Source organism: Schistocerca americana, chromosome 6, assembly GCF_021461395.2.
Source record: "Schistocerca americana isolate TAMUIC-IGC-003095 chromosome 6, iqSchAmer2.1, whole genome shotgun sequence".
Classification (NCBI taxonomy): domain Eukaryota; kingdom Metazoa; phylum Arthropoda; class Insecta; order Orthoptera; family Acrididae; genus Schistocerca; species Schistocerca americana.
The window spans coordinates 3,783,804-3,805,164 of NC_060124.1; the positions used below are offsets into that span (position 1 = coordinate 3,783,804).

The following is a 21,361-nucleotide window of genomic DNA, read 5'->3' on the forward strand; positions in this document are numbered from 1 at the left end:
GATCTAAATGTTAAACTGTCCACTTTGTTCCAATGACAAAACTGCATAGTATTGCTAATAAGTAAATGAAGATTTAGCAGTTGGCCATCACATACCGCCAGTCCTCGTCGTGTCTGATGTATCCGCTCACGTAGTAATGCCAGTTCCATACGAGAATAAATACGGTTAGCTTGTGGCGAATGAAACATTCTTCTCACTTTTAAAAACTTGGGAACTATACCGGTATCACGACAGCGTAGCAGAAAAGTGAGTGAGCAAAGTTGTTGACCTTTCTTCTTGCGTAGGTTCTCCAGTCGTCGTACCCTAGTTGACATTTCCTCCCCGTAGAGGCGTCGAATCATTCCATGTAGGCTTTCACGGCCGGCGTCTTTATCAGTAAACTCTTCCGGGCTAAGTTGCCGTGGTCGATCTGTAGAAGTTCTTCCGAGGTGAGTCGACGACTGGCTGCTAGGAGCTGGGGCCGCCGCTTATATAGAGATCGTAGGGGGCGCCACCACACGTCACATGGCGTCGATGTGCAGCTATCTCTGGCTATCGTCTGTTCTCTCGATTGCAGGCAATCGATTGTCACGATCTCTATATAAGCGGCGGCCCCAGCTCCTAGCAGCCAGTCGTCGACTCACCTCGGAAGATGTTCTCCGCAGTTGAGAACGAAACGTCAGGGAGAAGAAGTTCTACAGATCGACCACGGCAACTTAGCCCGGAAGAGTTTACTGATAATTACACAATACTGTACACCTACAGATGCATACGCTGCAACCTGTAGGAGAGTGCTCGTAGTGGTAGCGATCGTAGGTGGATAAAAATTTGTTACAGACCCCATCGCTGAGTGGTGGCAGGTGTGAGAGAAGTCTACAAGTGCCGCACCATCCCCAATCAGCACATAATGGTGTGACTGCAAACGTCCTAAGATACTGCAGTGTGAAACGAAACCACAGCCGATGCAGGAGGATATTGCCTGCTCAGTCATCATGCTACCTGCTTCAGGGTAACTGGATGTATCTCCAACTTCTGTGGAGTCTGCACAGATAGCTGTGGGGTTGTTGTGGTGTAATTTCAGGATTTTTAAATAGCACAAGTCGGCTATATATGCCATGTTGGATTTATACAATGCCATTTTAACGTAGGACAAGAAGGCTAGATTGTTATTTTGGAGTGAGTCAGGGAGGGAGAGTAGGGGGGGGGGGGCAGGGGATGCCAGGGCAGATGATGTATGGGGCAAGGAGAGGGGGAAGGATGGGGGATGTCGTTGGCGAGAGAATTTTTGATCTGAAATTAACCTTGACCTTCATGACATTAATGTAGATGGAGCCCATTGTCCGCTCTCGAGCTCCTACGCATCTGCTACTGATCCAGCTACATGGTGGGACGTATTTTGTCAGAAGATTAAATTCGATATTATTCCCATCCCCTCTCACTGGGCAAGGTTTTTGGGAGGCAGCCAATTGGCTGGAGGGCATTGCTATCAACTCGCCTACTATTTGGCTGAAAAAGCCTTGACTCTTGATTCTGCTCTACCTCTAAGGATAGGGAATGAAAAGTTTAAAAAAAAAACCATGTAAGTCGTCACAAAACCACACTATATAACACACCCAATAAAGCAGCGCACACCCGCATTCATAGTAAACATTCAGCAAATATATGGACAAAATTTAATTTTTTGTTCGGAAGAATGAATCAAAGGGTCCCAGAAATAAATTCAGATAGTTCAAATCCTCAATTTGTGACCAAAGTTCTTAGCAGGTTTCCTTCGGGTAAATCCTGGAACTGATAAGTCGCACTCGCACTATCAGCTCGTCTGATAATTGGTTAAACAGAAACATGACCCTGTAATGAGTCAAATTTAAAAAAAAACTCCTCTCCATTCCTTGGAGTGTAGAATGGAAAGAGCAAAAAAAAGAAAAAAAAGGGCCCGATGAGCTAAAATCGCTACGACCAACATGTTTGGGTAGTTTCCCTCGGTTGAATCGTAGATGCTAAACTGGACGTTCCCTCCAAAATAATCTCAGTTCAGAGACTCTCGGTCCCATTCCTAGTCTGCTGGGGGAGGAGCAACTCTTTAATGGACGCATTTGAAACAGCTTTGTCTACTCAGTGGACTAGATAAAATACCAAAATAATGTAACTTACGTGTAGTATAATAGTGTTGTAAGATTTTTATTAAACCAGTTTACCTACCATACATCTGCTTGATAGCAATGCCAGAGGACATACAGCATGAAACATAATTTGCTGAATACGTAAATGCAAAATTTATTTCAGAAAGAAACAAAATTTCAATAGTATGCGAATTCTTTATAGATAAATGATCACATACAACTCTTACAAACAGTTATATCTTTTATTTTGTCTGTAATGTGCAAGGCTACATACATCCATTTATTTTCTTTTGAATTATTTTCAAGCTTTCCAAGTCTTGCAATAGTAGTACCGTACTACACGTTGATTTTATGGTGACTAAGTGAGATCAGTGCACTGTAATTCAGTTATCTTTGTAGGAGTAATAATCTGTCCTGGGAACTGGTGAAATAAGAATGAACAGGGTATTGACAGTCGCACTGCAGTGAAAGTGCTAAATGCATAAGCTTTAACAGAATCAGTTTGCAGTTAATGCTTTACAGAGATCCGAAGTACTGACAAATTGTCTTAGGAAATGATCGAAAAATATTGTCTATGAATATAGCCATTTATACCGCATAGTAAATAATTTATTGATAATGACGTTTCCGCTACTACGACGTACTTAAAACCAATAAAACTACTTCAGCTGAGACCTTTCCGATGGCTAGGTTTTGTTTTTGGTGACACAGGACATTGTTTTAAAAGTTACCAAATTCTTATCTGCTGATGGCTTTGTCGTGACGTCGTTATAAATGAAAACACTATGTTCGCCAACCTAGACGACTTTATTCAAAGATATCCGCAAATATCACTGACTCATTTTCGAAATTTATCTCTTGTGTTAAATAAATTACTTCACTGAGAAAATGATACATTATCTCGGAAAGGAGCAAGTGCGCTTTGTTAGCAGTTCGAAATGTGATTTAAATGCAAAAGCATGCTTAACTGATATTGAAGAAGTTCGAGTTGTTCATAACATTTTCAGAATTACATAGCCACAGTTGTGGTGGGATATTACAGCAGTTGCACAGAGTTTATATTAGAGCGTTCGCGTGAGCTGATGGCACGTTAGCACCGGAAATTTTAATAACAACATCAAGGCCTGAAATTTAATGAAGAGAGAGAGAGAGAGAGAGAGAGAGAGAGAGAGAGAGGGGGGTGGAGGGAGGGAGAGAGACAAACAGAAAGGGAGAGAGAAAGTAGGAGCGATTGTGATAACCTCGTTTACAGGTGCTCAGAATCTTTTTTTTTTCTTTCCTTTCAGTAGTTGTACACATTACGTTACATTGGGCGAAAACACCATTTAAGGTTTGTTTTTATATTCGCAGCTCAAAAGATCAAACATGTTTTTATTGCCGCACTTGGTAAAAAATCTCGTATCTCAAGTGGGAAACCGCGCGTAACTTATGGAGTTTATTACATGTGTTTTAATGATTTTAGTAGTCTTCAACATCCAAAGCATACTTTTATTGTCACTAAGTATGTACTCTTCTATTTGTCTGCAAGTTAAGATATTTGTCAATGTCCCAGATATTTTACTTCACAAATACTACAGTCGGTTGTGAAAAGAAAATACAGACATTAGGTCAGATAGAATGAAAAAGTCGTAGATCAAAATAAGTTTATTTCACCTCCTGTAAAATTTGTGCTGTCTGAGATATGAGATAATGATTATAAGCCGTCGATATAGTACTTCAGTTGATTGCGCGTTAGATTACATTCATAAAACGTTCAAGGTAATTCGATTCCGTGATATTATGTTGTAAATAATGCGCTTTGTGATCCTGATAGAATAAATGCACATTACAGACGGCAAGTAGCATCTCTGTTAGATCTGAAATCCCAGCAGCAGATTCACGAAATGGTTACAGGAGTGGCTATCCATGCTGCGCGATTACAACCTGAATCAGTGTTTAGCGGGACTTTGCATAGTGTCTCTTTTACTAGGGAATCGTCTTCGATTTTCTTCATATGTTTAGCATTTGAAGCTCATTGCACTAACATAATTTCCTAAAGCAGTACGACGCAGTTGTCAAAAAGGAAAGAGCGAAGGTTAGAAGGTTTCCGAACGCTGTTTACAAAACATTTGTAATCCTCCTACACTGTTGTCGGTAGCTGAACGCCTAAATTTGGTAGTGTGAATTTCGCTATCAGCAATACTATTTCGGTTTATCTAAATTCCATACGTATTTAATAATAGAAATACTGAAACAGCGTGGCACATTAAAACTGTGTGTGGCACCGGTACTCAGACCCAGGACCTTTGGTTTCTGTGGGCAAGAACTCTGCCAACTGAACTACCCAAGCGCGACTTATGGTCCGTCACACCTTTGCTTTCACCAGCACATCTCCTACCTTCCAAAGTTCATACGGGAAACAGAAATGTTAATGCTGATCGTAATTTCCGAACAGATGTAACATATATTTATTTTTAATTATGGTCGTACGGAAATAACTTAAAACTTGCTATTAACATACGAATTGCCATGTTTCGAAGTGCAAAATATAATTTTCATCATTAATATGTTTAATTTCCTGAATAAAGGAGTATTTCATTCACTAATTGAGGCTGTTTATTTTTCATCAAACTTTAATTTAATGCGAATATTGCTTTTAGTAATTAAAAATAAATACGTCATTTTATATGCAAAAATTATAATTAATATTGTTTCAATAACATTTGCATCTATTTGCTAAATATGAAATTTACGAAAAAGTAAAAAAAAAGAATGTTGCTAATATGGAGATCGGAACCACCAAATTTAGAACTACCAAGTCTTGTATTAGTTCAGAAACTTACAGATTACAAGATTCAGCTGTCAAGGATTATGAAATATTGCAGATGCTTTGAAATTAACAGCTCTTGGAAATATAATCTCAAAACAATATTTTTCGAAATTTTTTTGACAACTTCGTTGTACTGTTTAAGGAAATTTAAACCCGGCAATATTCATAAAAACGTGTAACACTGCCAGTGTAAAGAAAATGGTAGAGGAGCAGTGTGTAAGGTCATCCTGCGGCTTGCTGCCTGCCTTATATTTGTCGTCTCACTGGGTGAATCACACATCATTGAAAGATTCCTTTCAGAATCGAGGAACTTATCTGCATGGTGAGTCTAGTCTCGAGGTTCATAACCAAATACGACCATCCATGCAAACTACTGTGCAGGATAACAGTGCAAAAAGATGAGAATTCTTTCTCTGTGCAGAGGCAGTGAGTAAAAAAGCGTGGTATCTTCCACGTGAATTCTGACATTGTCTCACATGGATTTGCTACGCTGCTTGCAGTACCGCTGCAACGTACAAGAAAATACTTCTGTAACTACCACACGAATGAGCAATTGAATCAGAAGAAGGTTCTGTCTTGTCTCAGACTGCCGACATGGGTATGTTCTCGTCGTATCTGACGGAATTAAGCCCCCCTTCCTCCCCCCAGCTCACCGGTAACCGACGTCACTATGCACTCGAGTTGGAGATACATCGGTTCGTATCGTACTTGGTTTCAAACCCTCCTTTCAGTCATAATCATCATCATGATCATTATCTAACACGAACTTAATAGTACCTAATAAAAGGATCAGTTATGGTCAGCTATGTCCTGAAAGTATACATACCACACAATACTCAAATAACGTCAAGGAGCTTAATGTCAGCGGAGGAAAAAAAGTCTTTTCGCCAGGCGTCTCATCACAAGCATAAGGGGACCTTTTCAGTTAAGTGGCGTTAGTATTAATCTCACACGCCGCGGAAAATAAGTCTTACGAAAATACTCCAAAAGACATATATCAAGACCAGCATTTCTGCTACGACGTACAGAGACCACCTTAACTACACAACATTAGCATCCTGTAACGCCGTCACTGAACGCTCGAAATAAAAATATCGTTGCTTAGATTTATGAATCACGTTACATGTCATTTTAGAGTCAGATATTAAACTTCAATTCGTAATGTGATCCAGGCTCCGCAGCACACAAATATAGATTCGAAAATGAACACTAAGAGTGTAGGTTCAGGTAGATTCAATTCTTTATTGTATCATCCTATAATAGATCTGAAGTAAACGCCAGTGCTGCCTTAAATGAAATAAGCCTGGCATTCTCATAGTCTCCAGGAATGTCTGTACGTTCCGCAATGCTATCCACCGGATCTTGTTTCTAATTCTTAGTTCTATAGTGAACTCTCTACAGACACTGAAAAATGTAAAAACATTGTTTAACATCCCGCTGTAATCGAGATCATTGGAGACAGCGTATTCAAAAGTACATGAATGAAGGGAAGAATTATAGAAAAACTATGTTGATAAATAAGGCGAACTGAAGGGAAATTTAATCACATTCGCCTCGAATTTCAGTCCTACGAATTATGCTCAACTTTACCTGAGACGACAGTAGCTACATGAAGAATACATCGATGAGTGCGCAACTGAGAGGACGCTGTTTAATTTAGCTCATTCAGAATTGGCTTATGAGAGAACCGATCCCTCAATTTAAGTTCGGTCATTCCCAACAGTCCCTTCGTCCCGACAGGGATAAGTTCGAAGGGGGTGCCTAAACAAGATAATCTTGTCTTTAAAAGGTCCAATCTCAAAAACATATAGAGTTTAACTAGTGACACCAAATACGTAAATGAAACGACCGTAATTGTATAAAGGAAAATTTGGGCATACCAAGTGAAACCACAGTAAGTAAAATTAAAGAAAAACTCAGAACGTGAATAGGAGGGGTAATTTACATAGTGGTCTCGATGGGGGTATTAGCAGTATCTGCAGTTAGAAGCTTGGGCCAGAGGACATTTGTTTACTGATGACAGTTATTTCAGCGTAGTTTATCTTGCTTGCTTTGCATGTGTCATGTAACTCTTCATGATGCATCTTCGAACTGTGGACATCTTTAACTAGGTGATCTGCAAAAACAGACTATACATTTATCGTGATCCTTCAGGGGGTGGATATTGCCCTGTCATTGTGGCCTGCATGGAATTTACCATAGTTGCATGTGATTTTGTATATTCCACTCTTTTTCAAATTTACAGTGCTGTCTGTACCACTGGGCAACGCGTGTCCAATAGTGCTGTTCACAATTTTTTTTTCAAATTTGACGGATTTTAGATCGCTGGTCCTGTCAGAGACACTTCCTTAATTTATAAATATTAAATGGTGCATCCAATCAGTAGGTTCTCGACGTTGTGCGTTGAGAGTAGGGTGAGGAAATTATGAATTAAGGAGTCCAACAAAGCAGCAGTGTAGACACTGCTTGACGCTACTTGTTTAATTTCATTTCACTCAGTTTCGAAGTTATCATCACTCATCGTGATGTATATTAGGCAATTTAAAAAAAAATGAATGGAAGGCAGCACGTTTCTGGAAACTGGGTGTTGAAAATTGGTATTTATTACGATGTGAATAGTGTCAGGTGTCCTGAAAAATCTTGGAAATGTGAGTGTGGCTACTGTTGTCTATGGTTGGATCTAAATAGTTTATGGATTTAGCCCCAAACTCCTTTGTGAATTTAGTACTGTGTTCTTAGAATTTACATTTCCTTTATGGGCATTGGTCATTGCCATACAGCCCATCATTACTTTTACAAAATATATTTCTTAATAGTAATTCTACTGTGCACTTCAATGACTGTTCCTTAGAATTTTTGATCCCAGAAACACACAACAAACATAGTTATCTTGGCACCTGCTGATGATGTAACAACCAAAACGTGGTTTTTGAAGTAATAAATGGTGTACAATACTACACCACTGTGGTGCCTTTTTCAATTTATAGTGTATAAAATACTCTGCAAAGAATCACCGGAACAGCGTACTAATGCCCCTGATGTTTCAGTCTGTAAATAAGACTGACAAGGAGACGTGATTCGTCTCTGAGGTCACCTGACATCCATACTATTGTGGACACCAGCAATGCTGTCAACGGGTAATTACACGCACTGTCGTTTTCTGCGAACTGTTTCATTTAAATTGGAACGGCTGTTGATTAAAAATAAATGGTTTTGAGAGCAAAGATCCCTAATTCAATTGCTCATCTTAGTATACGCAACTTAAAATATGAAGCCTTACGAGAGAGGGAATGTAATTCGGCACATTCATTACCAAAATTCTGCAGTTTAGATTCATTCCTACTCACTGTATGCCTGCAACATCCTTTCAGAATTACTTGTTTCTCTAACACGATCAAAGCACAGTGAGATCAGCCAGTCTGTAGGCCGGGTGTGTGATGACAGTCGTCGCTGGATGCTGTGAAGTAAAAGTTAGGATATTAGCTTTGGGTATCAGAGTGAGAACAGCCAATTATCTCTACAATGATTTTATAAAAGGCGAGTATTTTATCTCTTCTTTGACCGAAGCTATCTTTCCAAATATAATTCCTTACTCTGCCTGAGCACTATGTTGATATCTGACAGCAGTAGATCCACAAATTAACTGTGCATTATATGACACGAATGAGGTCCTCCTTACACATTGTGTACGTATGACGAGGGATACTGGGGCAGTATGATAAATAATGAATTCAGATGCTGTTGATTTCTGAAGAAACTGCATTGGTCAAGCTTCCTGTCGTATTGCAATTGGGTACCTGCTAATCAGTGCTTTAGAAGCTCGTGTACACTGCAGTCTGGTGAAGTATTCGTCCATATATTTTTTTGTATGTCTCACTGCTGTCGTAATATTTCTGCTGAACATAACTTTGGCAGCAAGTGGAACAGGTGTCAATGACTGCTATGTGTATAAGGCTTAGTTATGAGTGCGAATGTACAGCCATGTACGCGTTTTCTGTGATAAAAAGTGACAGGCTGGTACGGTTATAGCAAAGGGCCATCGTTTCTCGAGTAGAGCCAAAGTATCCGCAAAGAATTTAGTTTCCGTACGACAGACGGATCGCCATCGACAGTTTCACATTCCCCTTCTCGATAAAATAATGCGTAAAGGACTGGAATATAATCGCAGGGAATTTTTATGTCGTCAAGCAGTTGAAAAGGAAACTTTTTTCTACAGTATGATTCTAAATGGCTACCTTCTAGTGGAATGAAAGAGATTACATTTTCCCTTCCAATGCGTAATAGTTCAGAAGCACGAGCAAATAATTTTTCCTCAATTTTAATTACTTGTCTTTTATCTCGATCCATAACCAAATTTATAACAGACAAGGTATTAATAAGTGAATTCAGACAGATTCGAAAATTCGGAGTGTTTCAGAGCGAATCTCCTATTTTCTGGCACAGGGTCTTTGTTACGCAAATACGTGTCAGTGGCGCGAAAGAAGGTATTAATGTAAATGTAAAATATACTCTTAAGCTGTAATGACGATATCTGGCTTGAAACTGTGCGGTGAACCTTAAATATTGTAAGTGTGACCTGTCTAGTGAACGTTTTGCGTTGAGCAGAGAGCACTGTTGTCTGCACTTGTAAAGTGTATTATGTAAAGGGATTGTGGTGGAAGACCTATTTTATTTCAGAACCTGACAGACACACAGGTATCAGTGTTCGTATATTACGGTGGAAAGCCTCGAACAAAATATACCTTAAACTGGACCGTAGCTAAAGGAAAACTAAGACTTGAGCACCGGGAAGTTGCAGTATGGTCTTAGTTTAGTCAAGAATTGGTTGCAATAGATTTATCATCTGTTCGAAGGTATAGTGACATACTGGCCAACTATGGTGAGCCAATGTCATCACTTGTTATGAATCATTAAACTTTATAAGCATTTTTAAATGCACATGTTAACAGCGATAGCCACTGAATATAGTGAACCTGAAAATAAAGAAGTTTATTCTTAAAAAATCAATGTCCGTCTTCAACGTGCAGTACACACACAGACTTACGCCACATTACGACCTGCGGTGTAGGTCAGTCATTTTCTTTGTCCTATTCCGTGATGGCAGCTTCAAGCGTGCAAGATGATGGAGCAGCTTACCGATGTATTTTAATCTTTTAATGATGGACATGTGTTCGGTAAAACATATAGTTTTTAACGACTCTGCCAATTTTGCAGATTAATCTTTAAAATGTTTAATATTTCATAACATAATATGACAATAGCTGGCACTAGTCTTCCAGTACATCATAATTGCTTTCGACCAGGTAGAGTTAAAAAACAACGGCGCTGCCCCAGCGATAACACTGGTTCCCGTCAGATCACCGGAGTATTGTCGGGCATGTTTAGCACTAGAATGGATCACCATCTAGGTTTTTCGAGAGTAGTACATGCCCCTCCATTATTTTCTTTATTGATCAGATTTCTGATGCGGCGCCCTACGAATCCTCCTGCGTCAACTTCTTCATCTCAGAGCAGCACTTATTTTCTGATACATTCCAATCTCTGTCTTCCTTTACAGTTTTTACCCTGTAAGTTTCCGTCTAGTACTATGGAAGTTATTCCGTGATGGCTTGAAATGTCCTTCCGTCCTGTCTCTTCTTCTTGTCAGTGTTTCCCATAAATTCCTCTCCACTCAGATTCTCCGGAGAATCTCCTCATTCCTTGCCTTATCAGTCCCCCTAATATTCAACATTTTTAAATGCCTCGAGTCTCTTTTTTTCTGGTGTTCCCACAACCAACCAATGCTGTGCTCCAAATGTAAATTCTCAAAAAATTTCTTCCTCAAATTAAGGCCTATGTTTGATACCAGCAGATTTCTCTTGGTCATGTACGCCTTTTTTGCCAGTGCTAGTCTAATTTTTATGTCCAGGCTCCATCTGTCATGGGTTATTTTGCTGCATAGGTAGCAGAATTCCTTTTCACCTGCTTCGTCATCACTAATCCTGATTTTAAGTTTCTGTTTGTTCTCATTTCTGCTGCTTCTAATTACTTTCCTCTTTCTTCTGTTTACTCTAGATCCGTATTATGTTCTCATTAGATTGTTCCTGTCATCCTACAGCTCCTGGATTACTTCTTCAATTTCTCTGAGGATAGAAATGACATCAGTGATCATTGATATCACTTCACATTGTATGTTAATTCCGCTCTTGAAACTTTTTTTTTTATTTCCGTCATAGCTCTTCCGTTGTATAGATTGAACAGTAGGTTAATCCGAACATTTTGTTCTTGGTCGTTCACTCTTATTATTCTCTCTTGGCTCTTGTACATATTTCATATTACACGTCTTTCCCTATAGCTTACCCATATTTTTCTCAGAAGTCCGAACATATTTCTCCATTTGACATTGTGGAGCGCTTTTTCGTGTCAGAGAGGACAAATCCTATGAACACGTCTTGATTTTTCTTTAGTCTTGTTTCCATTATCAACTGCAATGAACGCCCCTCTGGTGCCTTTACCTTCCCTGCAGCAAAACTCATCGTCATCTAACACATTCTCAGTTTCTTTTCCATTCTTCTGTATATTATTCTTGTCGACAGCTTGGATGCATGAGCTGTTAACCTGACTGTGCTGGTATTCTCGCACTTAGCGGCGTTCTGCATCCAATAATGCCTGTCGGCTGAGGACAACACAGCGGACGGTCTGTACCGTTATGCCTTTCGAGGCCGGTTCAGACCGTGTATAGAATATAAATGCTGTTAAAGCAGTAGAAACTAGTTGTTGAATACAAGGATGTGTCTTTGCAGCCTCCAGGCGATCTGATTTTCCTTTATCAGAGACGTAGAACACAAGGATCACCACCTACACAATATGAAATACCAATCGTGAGCTCCTTTGCTGCAGTAAACGTTTATGCTGGCATAATCTTCCGAACTATTGTAACTCAGTCATTAGTAATGGGTTCGAAATACACAGTGAGATATATTGATTATTAATTCCTTGTAGTATGATTCATTGTTACCAGCTTGTAGCAAACGCTTCAACTTCTCCAATCTTCTGCCCATTGTTCCCAGCCTCACAAGAAACATAATGCATTACCTCTTTTCACTGTAATGGTAATATATCGTAAGTCTAAGACGAGTTATAAAACGATTAATGGTTACAACTCCATATACCACAGCGAGCCGGCCGCGGTGGCCTAGCGGTTCTAGGCGCTTCAGTCTGGAACCGCACTGCCGCTGCGGTCGCACGATCGAATGCTGCCTCGGGCGTGGATGTGTGTGATGTCCTTAGGTTAGTTAGGTTTAAGTAGTTCTAAGTACTAGGCGACTGATGACCCATAGTGCTCAGAGCCATTTGAACCATACGACAGCGATAGAAATTTTTTTTAGAAAAGCAACCAGCGCGGTTCAGAAAAATTTAAATAATTTTACTGTTTCTCAAAATCTTCTCCCTTATAATCAATACATTTTTGCATTCGATTCAATCTGTTCTTAAAGCCGTGATTTCGCTCGTCCTGATAAGCTTCAGAAACAACGTTTCACTTAATCTGATGACGAAAAAGTGATTTCACGCATTTTACGTTTAATTCTTAGAAACAAAAAGAAATCGCAAGATGTTAGATCGGGGCTACATGGTGGAGGGTCCATGGTCAAGACCTTTAGTCCAACCAGATTCTTAGCTGTTAGTTTTGCTGTAAGTGTTGATGTATTGTAGTGATGGAAAATTGTCATAAAATTTTTCAAAATTTCGTGAAAAATAGACATTAATGCTACAATCGCCAATAACTACAAATCTGTCTTACAATGTTATAGTGACACTAATGCCCGTTTCTGGAAAAAAAGAAAATTATCAGGCATCTTCTCAAGAACATGTGAATTCAACGGACTCTTGTAGGCTAAGGTTCTGTCTGATCTGATTGACTTTCCTTTTCAGGATCATAACAAGCAACGCTCGACTGACCGCCTGCACCGATACCCCAAACCAAAATAGAAATGCCATGCATGAAATGTACAGTGTTTTTCTGCACAAATCGGTGCGTTGCCGTTTTTGATCGAGACTCTTTTATGGGGAATCCATCGAATTCAGAACTGTGTCACGTCGAATTGTTGATGTGAGATGTTTTGGATTTCACTTATACAAATGCGAATGTCGTGCGAATAAATTTATAATCTGTCTGCCGATATTCTACAAGCACTGGTCTATCAGTGGCTATATGTTTATAAGTAAACATCAGTTTTTGAACGTCGCTCACGAAATTAATCACTAAGAGAAAATTGATCCTATTCAATTAGCTGTGCCAGTTATAAATTGTTGCTTTAGATGGGACTTCTTCATCACATGCATTTCTAAGACGATTCTAATATTGTTTAAGAGTTAATGTTGATTTAATTTCTTAAAATCGTAAATAATCATAGCCCAGAAATGTTGTCTAGCTAAATTCAACTTTCAGTACACACAAAATCTCTAAAAGGTGATAAGTATTAGAGAAAATCGAACAAACTACACGGCAATGAAGCCGTAAAACTGTTCGAATATGATGGGTAGTCAAATGAAAATTAGACAGGTTATACGACGAGCATGGTGCGTAAATTGGTAACGCCGGTAAGTGTGTGTATAGACATGCCCTCTACTGGGAATCAGGAAGAAACAGCGCGAATATTCAATGCTGTACCTTTTGCCTGCTCGACGTGAGGCCAGAGAGTTGTGTGTGCGTCCGACTTTTCTGGGCTGGGACAGAGGAAGAGCGAGGTTTAGCGCGATTTTTAAGTGCGGAAGGAGGGTCATAAAGTGAAATCCCTGCCCGAACGTGTCCTATCGCAAACACAGTACGTAACGTGCGCGTGTGCCTGCATGGAATAAACGTCTGCATCCACACGGATACTCTGCAAATCACGTATAAGTGACTGGCAGATGGTTCATCGAACCACCTTCAAAATTCTCTATTATTCCAATCTCGTAAAGCGCGCGGAGAGAACGAACATCTATGTCTTTCCGTACGAGCTCCTATTTTCCTTATTTTGTCGTGGTGATTGTTTCTCCCTCTGTAGCTTGGCATTAACAAAATATTTTCGCATTCCTGCAATGAGAAACGCCTTTGTTTTAATGATGCCCATCCCAAATGCTGCATCATTTCAGTGACACTCCCTCCCCTATTTCGCGATAACGCAAAAAGTGCTGCCCATCTTTGAACTTTTTCCCACACCACGCACCAGTATTCTAAACGAGGACGGGCAAGCGTAGTATAGACAGTCTCATTAGTGGTCTGTTACCTTTTCTAAGTGTCCTGCCAATAAAACGCGGTCTTAGCACTAATGTGAATGACATCACACTTTCCGTTGTTGTTATTACTGTTGTTGTTTTTGTGGTCTTCAGTCCAGAGACTGGTTTGATGCAGCTCTCCGTGCTATTCTATCCTGTGCAAGCTTCTTTATCTCCAAGTAACTATTGTAATCTACATATGCTCAGTGTATTCTTCTCTTGGTCTCCCTCTATGATTCTTACCCTCCACGCTGCTTCCGATACTAAATTGGTGATACCTTGATGACTTGGAACATGATCTACCAACCGATCCCTTCTTCTAGCCAAGTTCTGCCACAGATTTCTCTTCTCCCCAATTCTGTTCAGTACCTCCTCATTAGTTACGTGATCTACCCATGTAATCTTCAGGATTCTTCTGTAGCACGATATTTCCAAATCTTCTTTTCTCTTCTTGTCTAAACTATTTATTGCTCATGTTTCACTTCCATACACGGCTACACTCCACACAAATCTTTTCAGAAAAGATTTTCTAACAAATCTGTACTCGATGTTAACAAATTTCTCTTCTTCAGAAACGTTTTCCTTACCATTTCCAGTCTACATTATACATCGTCCTTACTTCGACCATCAACAGTTATTTATCTTGCCAAATAGCAAAACTCATATATTACTTTAAATGTCTCATTTACCGATCTAATTCCCTCAGCATCACCTGATTTAATTAGACGACATTTCATTATCCTCGGTTTGCTTCTGTTGATGTTCATCTTATATCCTTCTTTCAAGATACTGTCCACTCCCTTTAGCCGGCCGGAGTGGCCGAGCGGTTCTAGGCGCTACAGTCTGGAACCGCGCAACCGCTACGGTCGCAGGGTTGAATCCTGCCTCGGGCATGGATGTGTATGATGTCCTTAGGTTAGTTAGGTTTAAGTTGTTCTGAGTTCTAGGGGACTGATGACCAAAGAAGTTGTCCGCAGCTCGAGGTCGTGCGGTGGCGTTCTCGCTTCCCGCGCCCGGGTTCCCGGGTTCGATTCCCGGCGGGGTCAGGGATTTTCTTTGCCTCGTGATGACTGGGTGTTGTGTGATGTCCTTAGGTTAGTTAGGTTTAAATAGTTCTAAGTTCTAGGGGACTGATGACCATAGATGTTAAGTCCCATAGTGCTCAGAGCCATTTCAACCAAAGAAGTTAGGTCCCATAGTGCTCAGAGCCATTTGAACCACTCCGTTCAACTTCTCTTCCAGATCCCTTGCTGTCTCCGACACAATTACAGTGTCATCGGTAAATCTCGAAGCTTTTATTTCTCCTTCATGAATTTTATTTCCTACTCGAAATTTTTCTTATGTTTCCTTTACTGCCTGCTCAATACACAGGTTGAATAACATCGGGGACAGGCTATAATCCTGTGTCACTCCGTTCCCAACCGCTGCTTGCCTTTAATGCCCTTCCACTCTTATTATCGTTTTTTTTCTTTTTTTTTGGTCAACTGACAATTTTCACATGTTACAAATATCTTTTATAAATCGTTTTCCATTGTTTTGATATCCTGTGTCATCTGCAAACCATCTAAGACGGCTGCTCGAATTGTCTCCCAAATCGTTTGTATAGAAAAGGAACAGCAAAAGGCCTATAACATTACTTTGTAGAACGACAGAAATCACTTCCGTTTTAGTCAATGACATTCCGTCAGTTACTACGAAGTTTGACCTCACTGACAGGAAATCACGTATCCAGTCACATAGCTGAGCCGATATTTCATCAGCACGCAATTTCAGTACAAGCCGCTTGCATGTTATAGCGTCAAAAGCCTTCCGGAAATCCAGAAACACGGAATCAATTTGAAATCGTTTCTCAATAGCGCTCAGCACTTCATGTGAGTAAAGAGCTAGGTGTGTTTCACAAGAAAAATGTTTTCTAAATCCGTGTTGGCTGTGTATCCATACACCGTTCTCTTCCAGGTACTTCATAATCTTCGAACATAATATATGTTCTAAAATCCTGCTGCATATAGACGTTAGTGATATGGAACTGTAATTTAGTGGGTTTCCCGTATTACCCTTCTTTAATATTGATGTGATCTGTGCAACTTTCCAGTCTTTGCGTACGGATCTTTCGTCGAGCGAACGGTTGTATATGATTGTTAAGTAGGGTGCTATTGCATCAGCATACTCTGGAAGGTATGTACTTTGTATGCAGTCTGGGCCGGAAGACTTGTTTCTATTAAGTGATTTAACTTGCTTCACTACTCCAAGGGTATCTACTGCCACGCTACACATGTTGGCAGCTGTTCTTGATTGGAATTCTGGAATGTTTACTTCGTCTTTTTTGTGAAGGCATTTTGGAAGGCTGTGTTTAAGAACTCTGCTTTTTCAGCACTGTCTTGAAGTGCATCTCCATTGCTATCGTGCAGAGAAGGCATTGATTGTGTCTTGCCGCTAGCATACTTCACATACCACCAGAATCTCCTTGGATTTTCTGCCAGTCTCGAGACAAAGTTTCGTTGTGGAAACTATTATAAGCATCTAGCATTGACGCCCGCCCTAAATGTCGAGCTTTTGTAAAAGATTGCCAATCTTGGGGATTTTGCGTCTGTTTATATTTGGCATGTTTTTTTCTTTGTTCCTGAACAACGTTCTGACCCCCTCCGTGTACCAAGGAGGATCAGCTCCGTTGTTTGTTAATTTATTTAGTATAAATCTCTCGATTTCTACCGATACTGTTTCTTTGAATTCAAGCCACATCTGGTCTACACTTATATTGTTAATTTGGAAGGAGTGGAGATTCCCTCAGGAAGGTGACAAGTGAATGTTTTTCTGCTTTTCTAAATAGGTATAATTTTCGTTTATTTTTGGAGGATTTGGGGTTACAATATTCCATCTCGCTACGATAACCCTAATTCCTGTATCCGTTTTGACGCTCGTTATTAACTCAGAATCATTTGTTGCTAAGAGGTCAAGTATGTTTTCACAACCGGTTACTATTCGCATTGGCTCATGAACTAACTGCTCGAAATAATTTTCAGAGAATGCGATTAGCACAATTTCGGATGATGTTTTATGCGTACATCTGGAATTAAACATGTATTTTCGTCAATATATCGACGGTAAATTAAAGTCACCATCAACTATAATTGTATGAGTACGGTACGCGTTTGAAATCGAAGTTTTCTTTGAACATTTCAGCAATTGCATCATCTGAATTGGGAGGTCGGTAAAAGGGTCCAGTTATTAGTTTATTTCGGTTGCCATCAGTGACCTCCACCAATATTAACTAACAGTGACTACCTGCTTCAATTTCGAGACAAGACAAGCTACTTCTAACAGCCACAAACACGCCACCGCCGACCGTATTTAGCCTATCCTCTCGGAACATCGTTAGGTTGTTCGCAAAAAATTCGGCTGAGCTTATTTCTGGTTTTGGCCGCCCTTCAGTACCTATAACGATTTGAGCGTCAGTGGTTTCTGTTGGGGCTTGGAGCTCTGGTACTTTCCCAGCACAGCTACGACAAGTCGCAAACTGATGAAAGAGATTTAGGAAAAGTCGGGCGTCAATGAAGACAGCAGTCGGTCAGGGGCACGTGGTAGAAGACATTCGGTTCACGATGGCGTCAGTCACGTAAGCGCTCAGTCCATTACGACAGAACATCTGAAGTTCCGAAAGATGCGTGCGCCTTGGGTTCCGCACAGGCTGACGGAAGAGCGGTAGTTGAACAGAATGTCGCTAACGCTGCAGCACCTCGAACGGCGTCACGATGAAGGATATCGTTTCCTGTCCTCTATTCTTGCGGAACGTGAGATACAGTGTCACCGCTTTGAGCCGGAGAGCAAGCGTCAGAGCAAACGATGGAAGCACATTGATTCGCCCTCAGTGAAAAAAATCCAAAGCCGTATTAGCCAGCTACGGGAAAGCCACGATGATCTGTTCCTTTTACTGCGAGGACCCACTGCTCGTTCACTGTCTGGGACGAGGCGCAACAATTAACGCAGAGTGGTACGCGGACACCGCAGTGTAACCCGTGTTTAAATAAATTATAAGTCTGGTAGGCGTCACAGTAACTCGGATGCCCTCCAAAATAATGAATGAGGAAACGTATGACTTCTATACGAGAAACGAATGACAATCACCTTAATTTTTTTGCGACTTTGTTATCGAAAAAACAAATGACAAATTTTGGCAACATTAATGTAATAAAGCCTGGCTTATCTGACTTACGGGTTGGGGGTAAGGATACTAATAACCACGCAAATGCATTAACTGCAGTTGTGCTGGTTTTCGTAATGTTAACTGGAAACAGATAGTATAGTACAAAAGAATACGCCGAACGTGTGGTTGGACTGATTCCAAAAGCGTCTTCAAAGGGAAACTCGAAGTCGTCGAAATGTTATTAAATGACTTTAGTTCCCCTACACCTAGCCGCACGGTTGCGCATCGATCTCACCTTAACGCTGTGGGTGGAGGCTGAACAGGCTGCAGACAGAATCAGTCACTGGCGGAACCAACCACCCCGCTAGCGCAAAATGCAAGTCAGCCTGTAATTTCTCTGAGTCTCGCGATACACGACCTATGGCGACGACACTTGGCAGCCACCAAGTCGAAGACAGACACTCAGATACACAATAAAGGACGAGAAGAAGTAGTGATTTCTGATCGTATGCCTTACTTCAGATTGGCTAGGCTGTGGATGTTCCGAGAGCCGACTTGTAAAAATGCTCCTTCAACACGCTAGTCCTCATCTCTGGAACTCTCCTGTTTTTACTGAACCAATAACGTTCATCCTACCATCTTACACAGAGACTATTCGTTTCACTCATTCTCTATGTGTTTCTGTGAACAATAAGGCAATCTTTGTCAGCACAGCCGAACTTCTCTGATAATCTGTAGTTTACTTAAGCGAGACGACTCCTGAAACTCTTATGTCACGTAAACATTTGGTTTCTGCAGAGTCAATTCGTCCAGCGCTGTCTCCCGTCTTCGAAGCCCCAATACTGTGGGTCCCCATTCCGTTTTTGAGATCTGTGGTGTTTGGTGCCGTCCGGAAAGACACTCTGGTTTCTACTTTTGTGCACAAAAGTGCTTTCTGTTAAAACGTTTCTCTCTTTCCACGTTGTAAAATGTTAGTGGTGGTGCTTGTGCCGCAGGGTCACAAATGACTGTCTGGTCTTGGCTCACTGATCCTCGCCCCTCAGGAGGCCTTCGACGATATGGCCCTAAAGAAGGCAGCCTTCTCTTCTGAGGGTGGTTTGATAACCCTGGTAAAAAAGCAAGAATTTTTTCTGTCATAAACAGTTCGTCTTTCTTCTCGGCACAGTCTCCTTTAAAGGATATACACTTGGTCCAACAATCCTCCAGCTTATTCATCTCATCAGAAAAATAGGTTCTCTCGGACTCCTCAAAACACTCCTTGACTGCATCGAACCCTTACTCATCTGAGGAAAATTTCTTCCCAGCAGACCAAAGGTTTAAATTAGGCAACAGGAAGAGATCACTGGCGTTAAGTACTATGGTGAATACGGTAGATGTGGAACAGATGCATTTTTTCGTCATTTTTATCGCATATCGGATTATCCCGGTGAAGGAACACTTTTTTGCGTGCCCACCTTTATCTTTCTTTCAGCCAATGCAAGTTTCAAGCTATCAAACAATGAAGCCTAATAGGGTCCAGTTATGGTTCCGCTATTTTTCCAACTAATCTATGAGGAGTCCATGAGAATCACCAAACACAGTGGTCATCACCTTTCCAGCTGACAAAATGGTCTTTGATTCTTCGGTACCATTTTACCTGCCTTTGTCCGCTGTTTGGAATGCCGTCTTGACACTGTTGGGTAATAATAGATGGAGATTTCATCAACAGTAACGAATTGGCGCAAAAAGTCTTGCGGACAACGATTAAACAACGTTAGACATCGTGTTTAAATGTTCTGGATGCACCTTTGGTGGACTGTGAACGAATGCGGCACCCAACTGCACACAGCTTCTTCATAGCAAATTCTCTGTGCAGAATATTACGCAGTATCCGAATTGAATCACCTACATTCTCAGCAATCACATGAATTTTTATTCGGCTGTCTTTTGTTACCGTATCCTTTATTGTATCAATGGTTTCCTTTGTACTAACCTCAACTCCACAGCCAGAGCACGCTTCGTCTAGGCTTTTTGTGCAACTGCGTTTCAGTTCATTAATCCAAAAGAAAATCGTATTCAGTGATGATTCTCAGTGCACGTGAACCTCATCCAGTTCTGATTTAATTTGTGCGGCAATCCAGCCCTCGAAATGAAAATGTTTCATAACAACACTAAATTCGTTTCTCTCCATTTTCAACCATCTCCTCGCGCTGATCACTTGGAACGTCTGTCAACAATGAACTACACACTTTACATTGTTGAAATTCTTCATATGATCCTTGGAATAATCAAGCTTACCCATCATGAAGACGAAGCAAAACTGATCCATTCTTCCGTGGAAATTTTCCAGACTTATCAAACCACCCTCATACCCTCTGTAGTGGTCCGTGTGCTTTCTGCACCAGGCAGAATCCTTTCAACGTTCTCACAATTCTGTAAAGCATACCTATACGAATCAAGATCGAATGAAGATAATAGCTATATTAATCAGTTGCTGATAATCACTCGTACTACTGTTTATCATATTCCTTGGCGTCAACCAAATATTCCCACCAAATCGTTTTTCATTACAAATGGGCTACCGTTATGTGACTGTTTGCAGAAAATTGATCACCTAACTACATTTTGCATAAATTGAAGCTCAGAATCAAGTCCGAACGAGAAAGAGTCTTGACAGACAGCAACATTCCGTTGCAGGCTAATGCCCGCCCACTTGTGGCCAAAGTTGTGTCGACTGCACTACAGACATTTCACCGGGAAGCCCTTAGACATCCTCCATACAGTCCCGATCTCTCGCCACGAGCTTTTTGGAGCCCTGAAGAAAGAGATTTGCGGTCGTCGATTAGCTTCGGATGAAGAGGTGCATGCCTGTGTAAAATCGGGATTCCATAGGCATGATTGCATTGACCGTCTTGTCTCACTACCGGACAAATATTCTCATATTGAGGGCAAATGTAATGATATTAACAGTTATGGCGATTACCTTTTTACATCTGTCTCGATTTTAGCTGGCCGTTCAGCTTGCTTTTCTCATATTCTTTTGCTGTAGTTCTGCTGCGCGTATAGCTTCCTGGATAACTCGATGGTTCTCTTGAA

General features: G+C 40.7%; 1 protein-coding gene across 1 annotated transcript in view; it reads right to left on the reverse strand.

The window, feature by feature from the left end:
- The window catches only part of LOC124619652 (gastrin/cholecystokinin type B receptor-like), a 238,035-nt gene that overhangs the window by 101,451 nt on the left and 115,223 nt on the right, over positions 1-21,361 (reverse strand). The gene's annotated exons all lie outside the window — the stretch shown is intronic.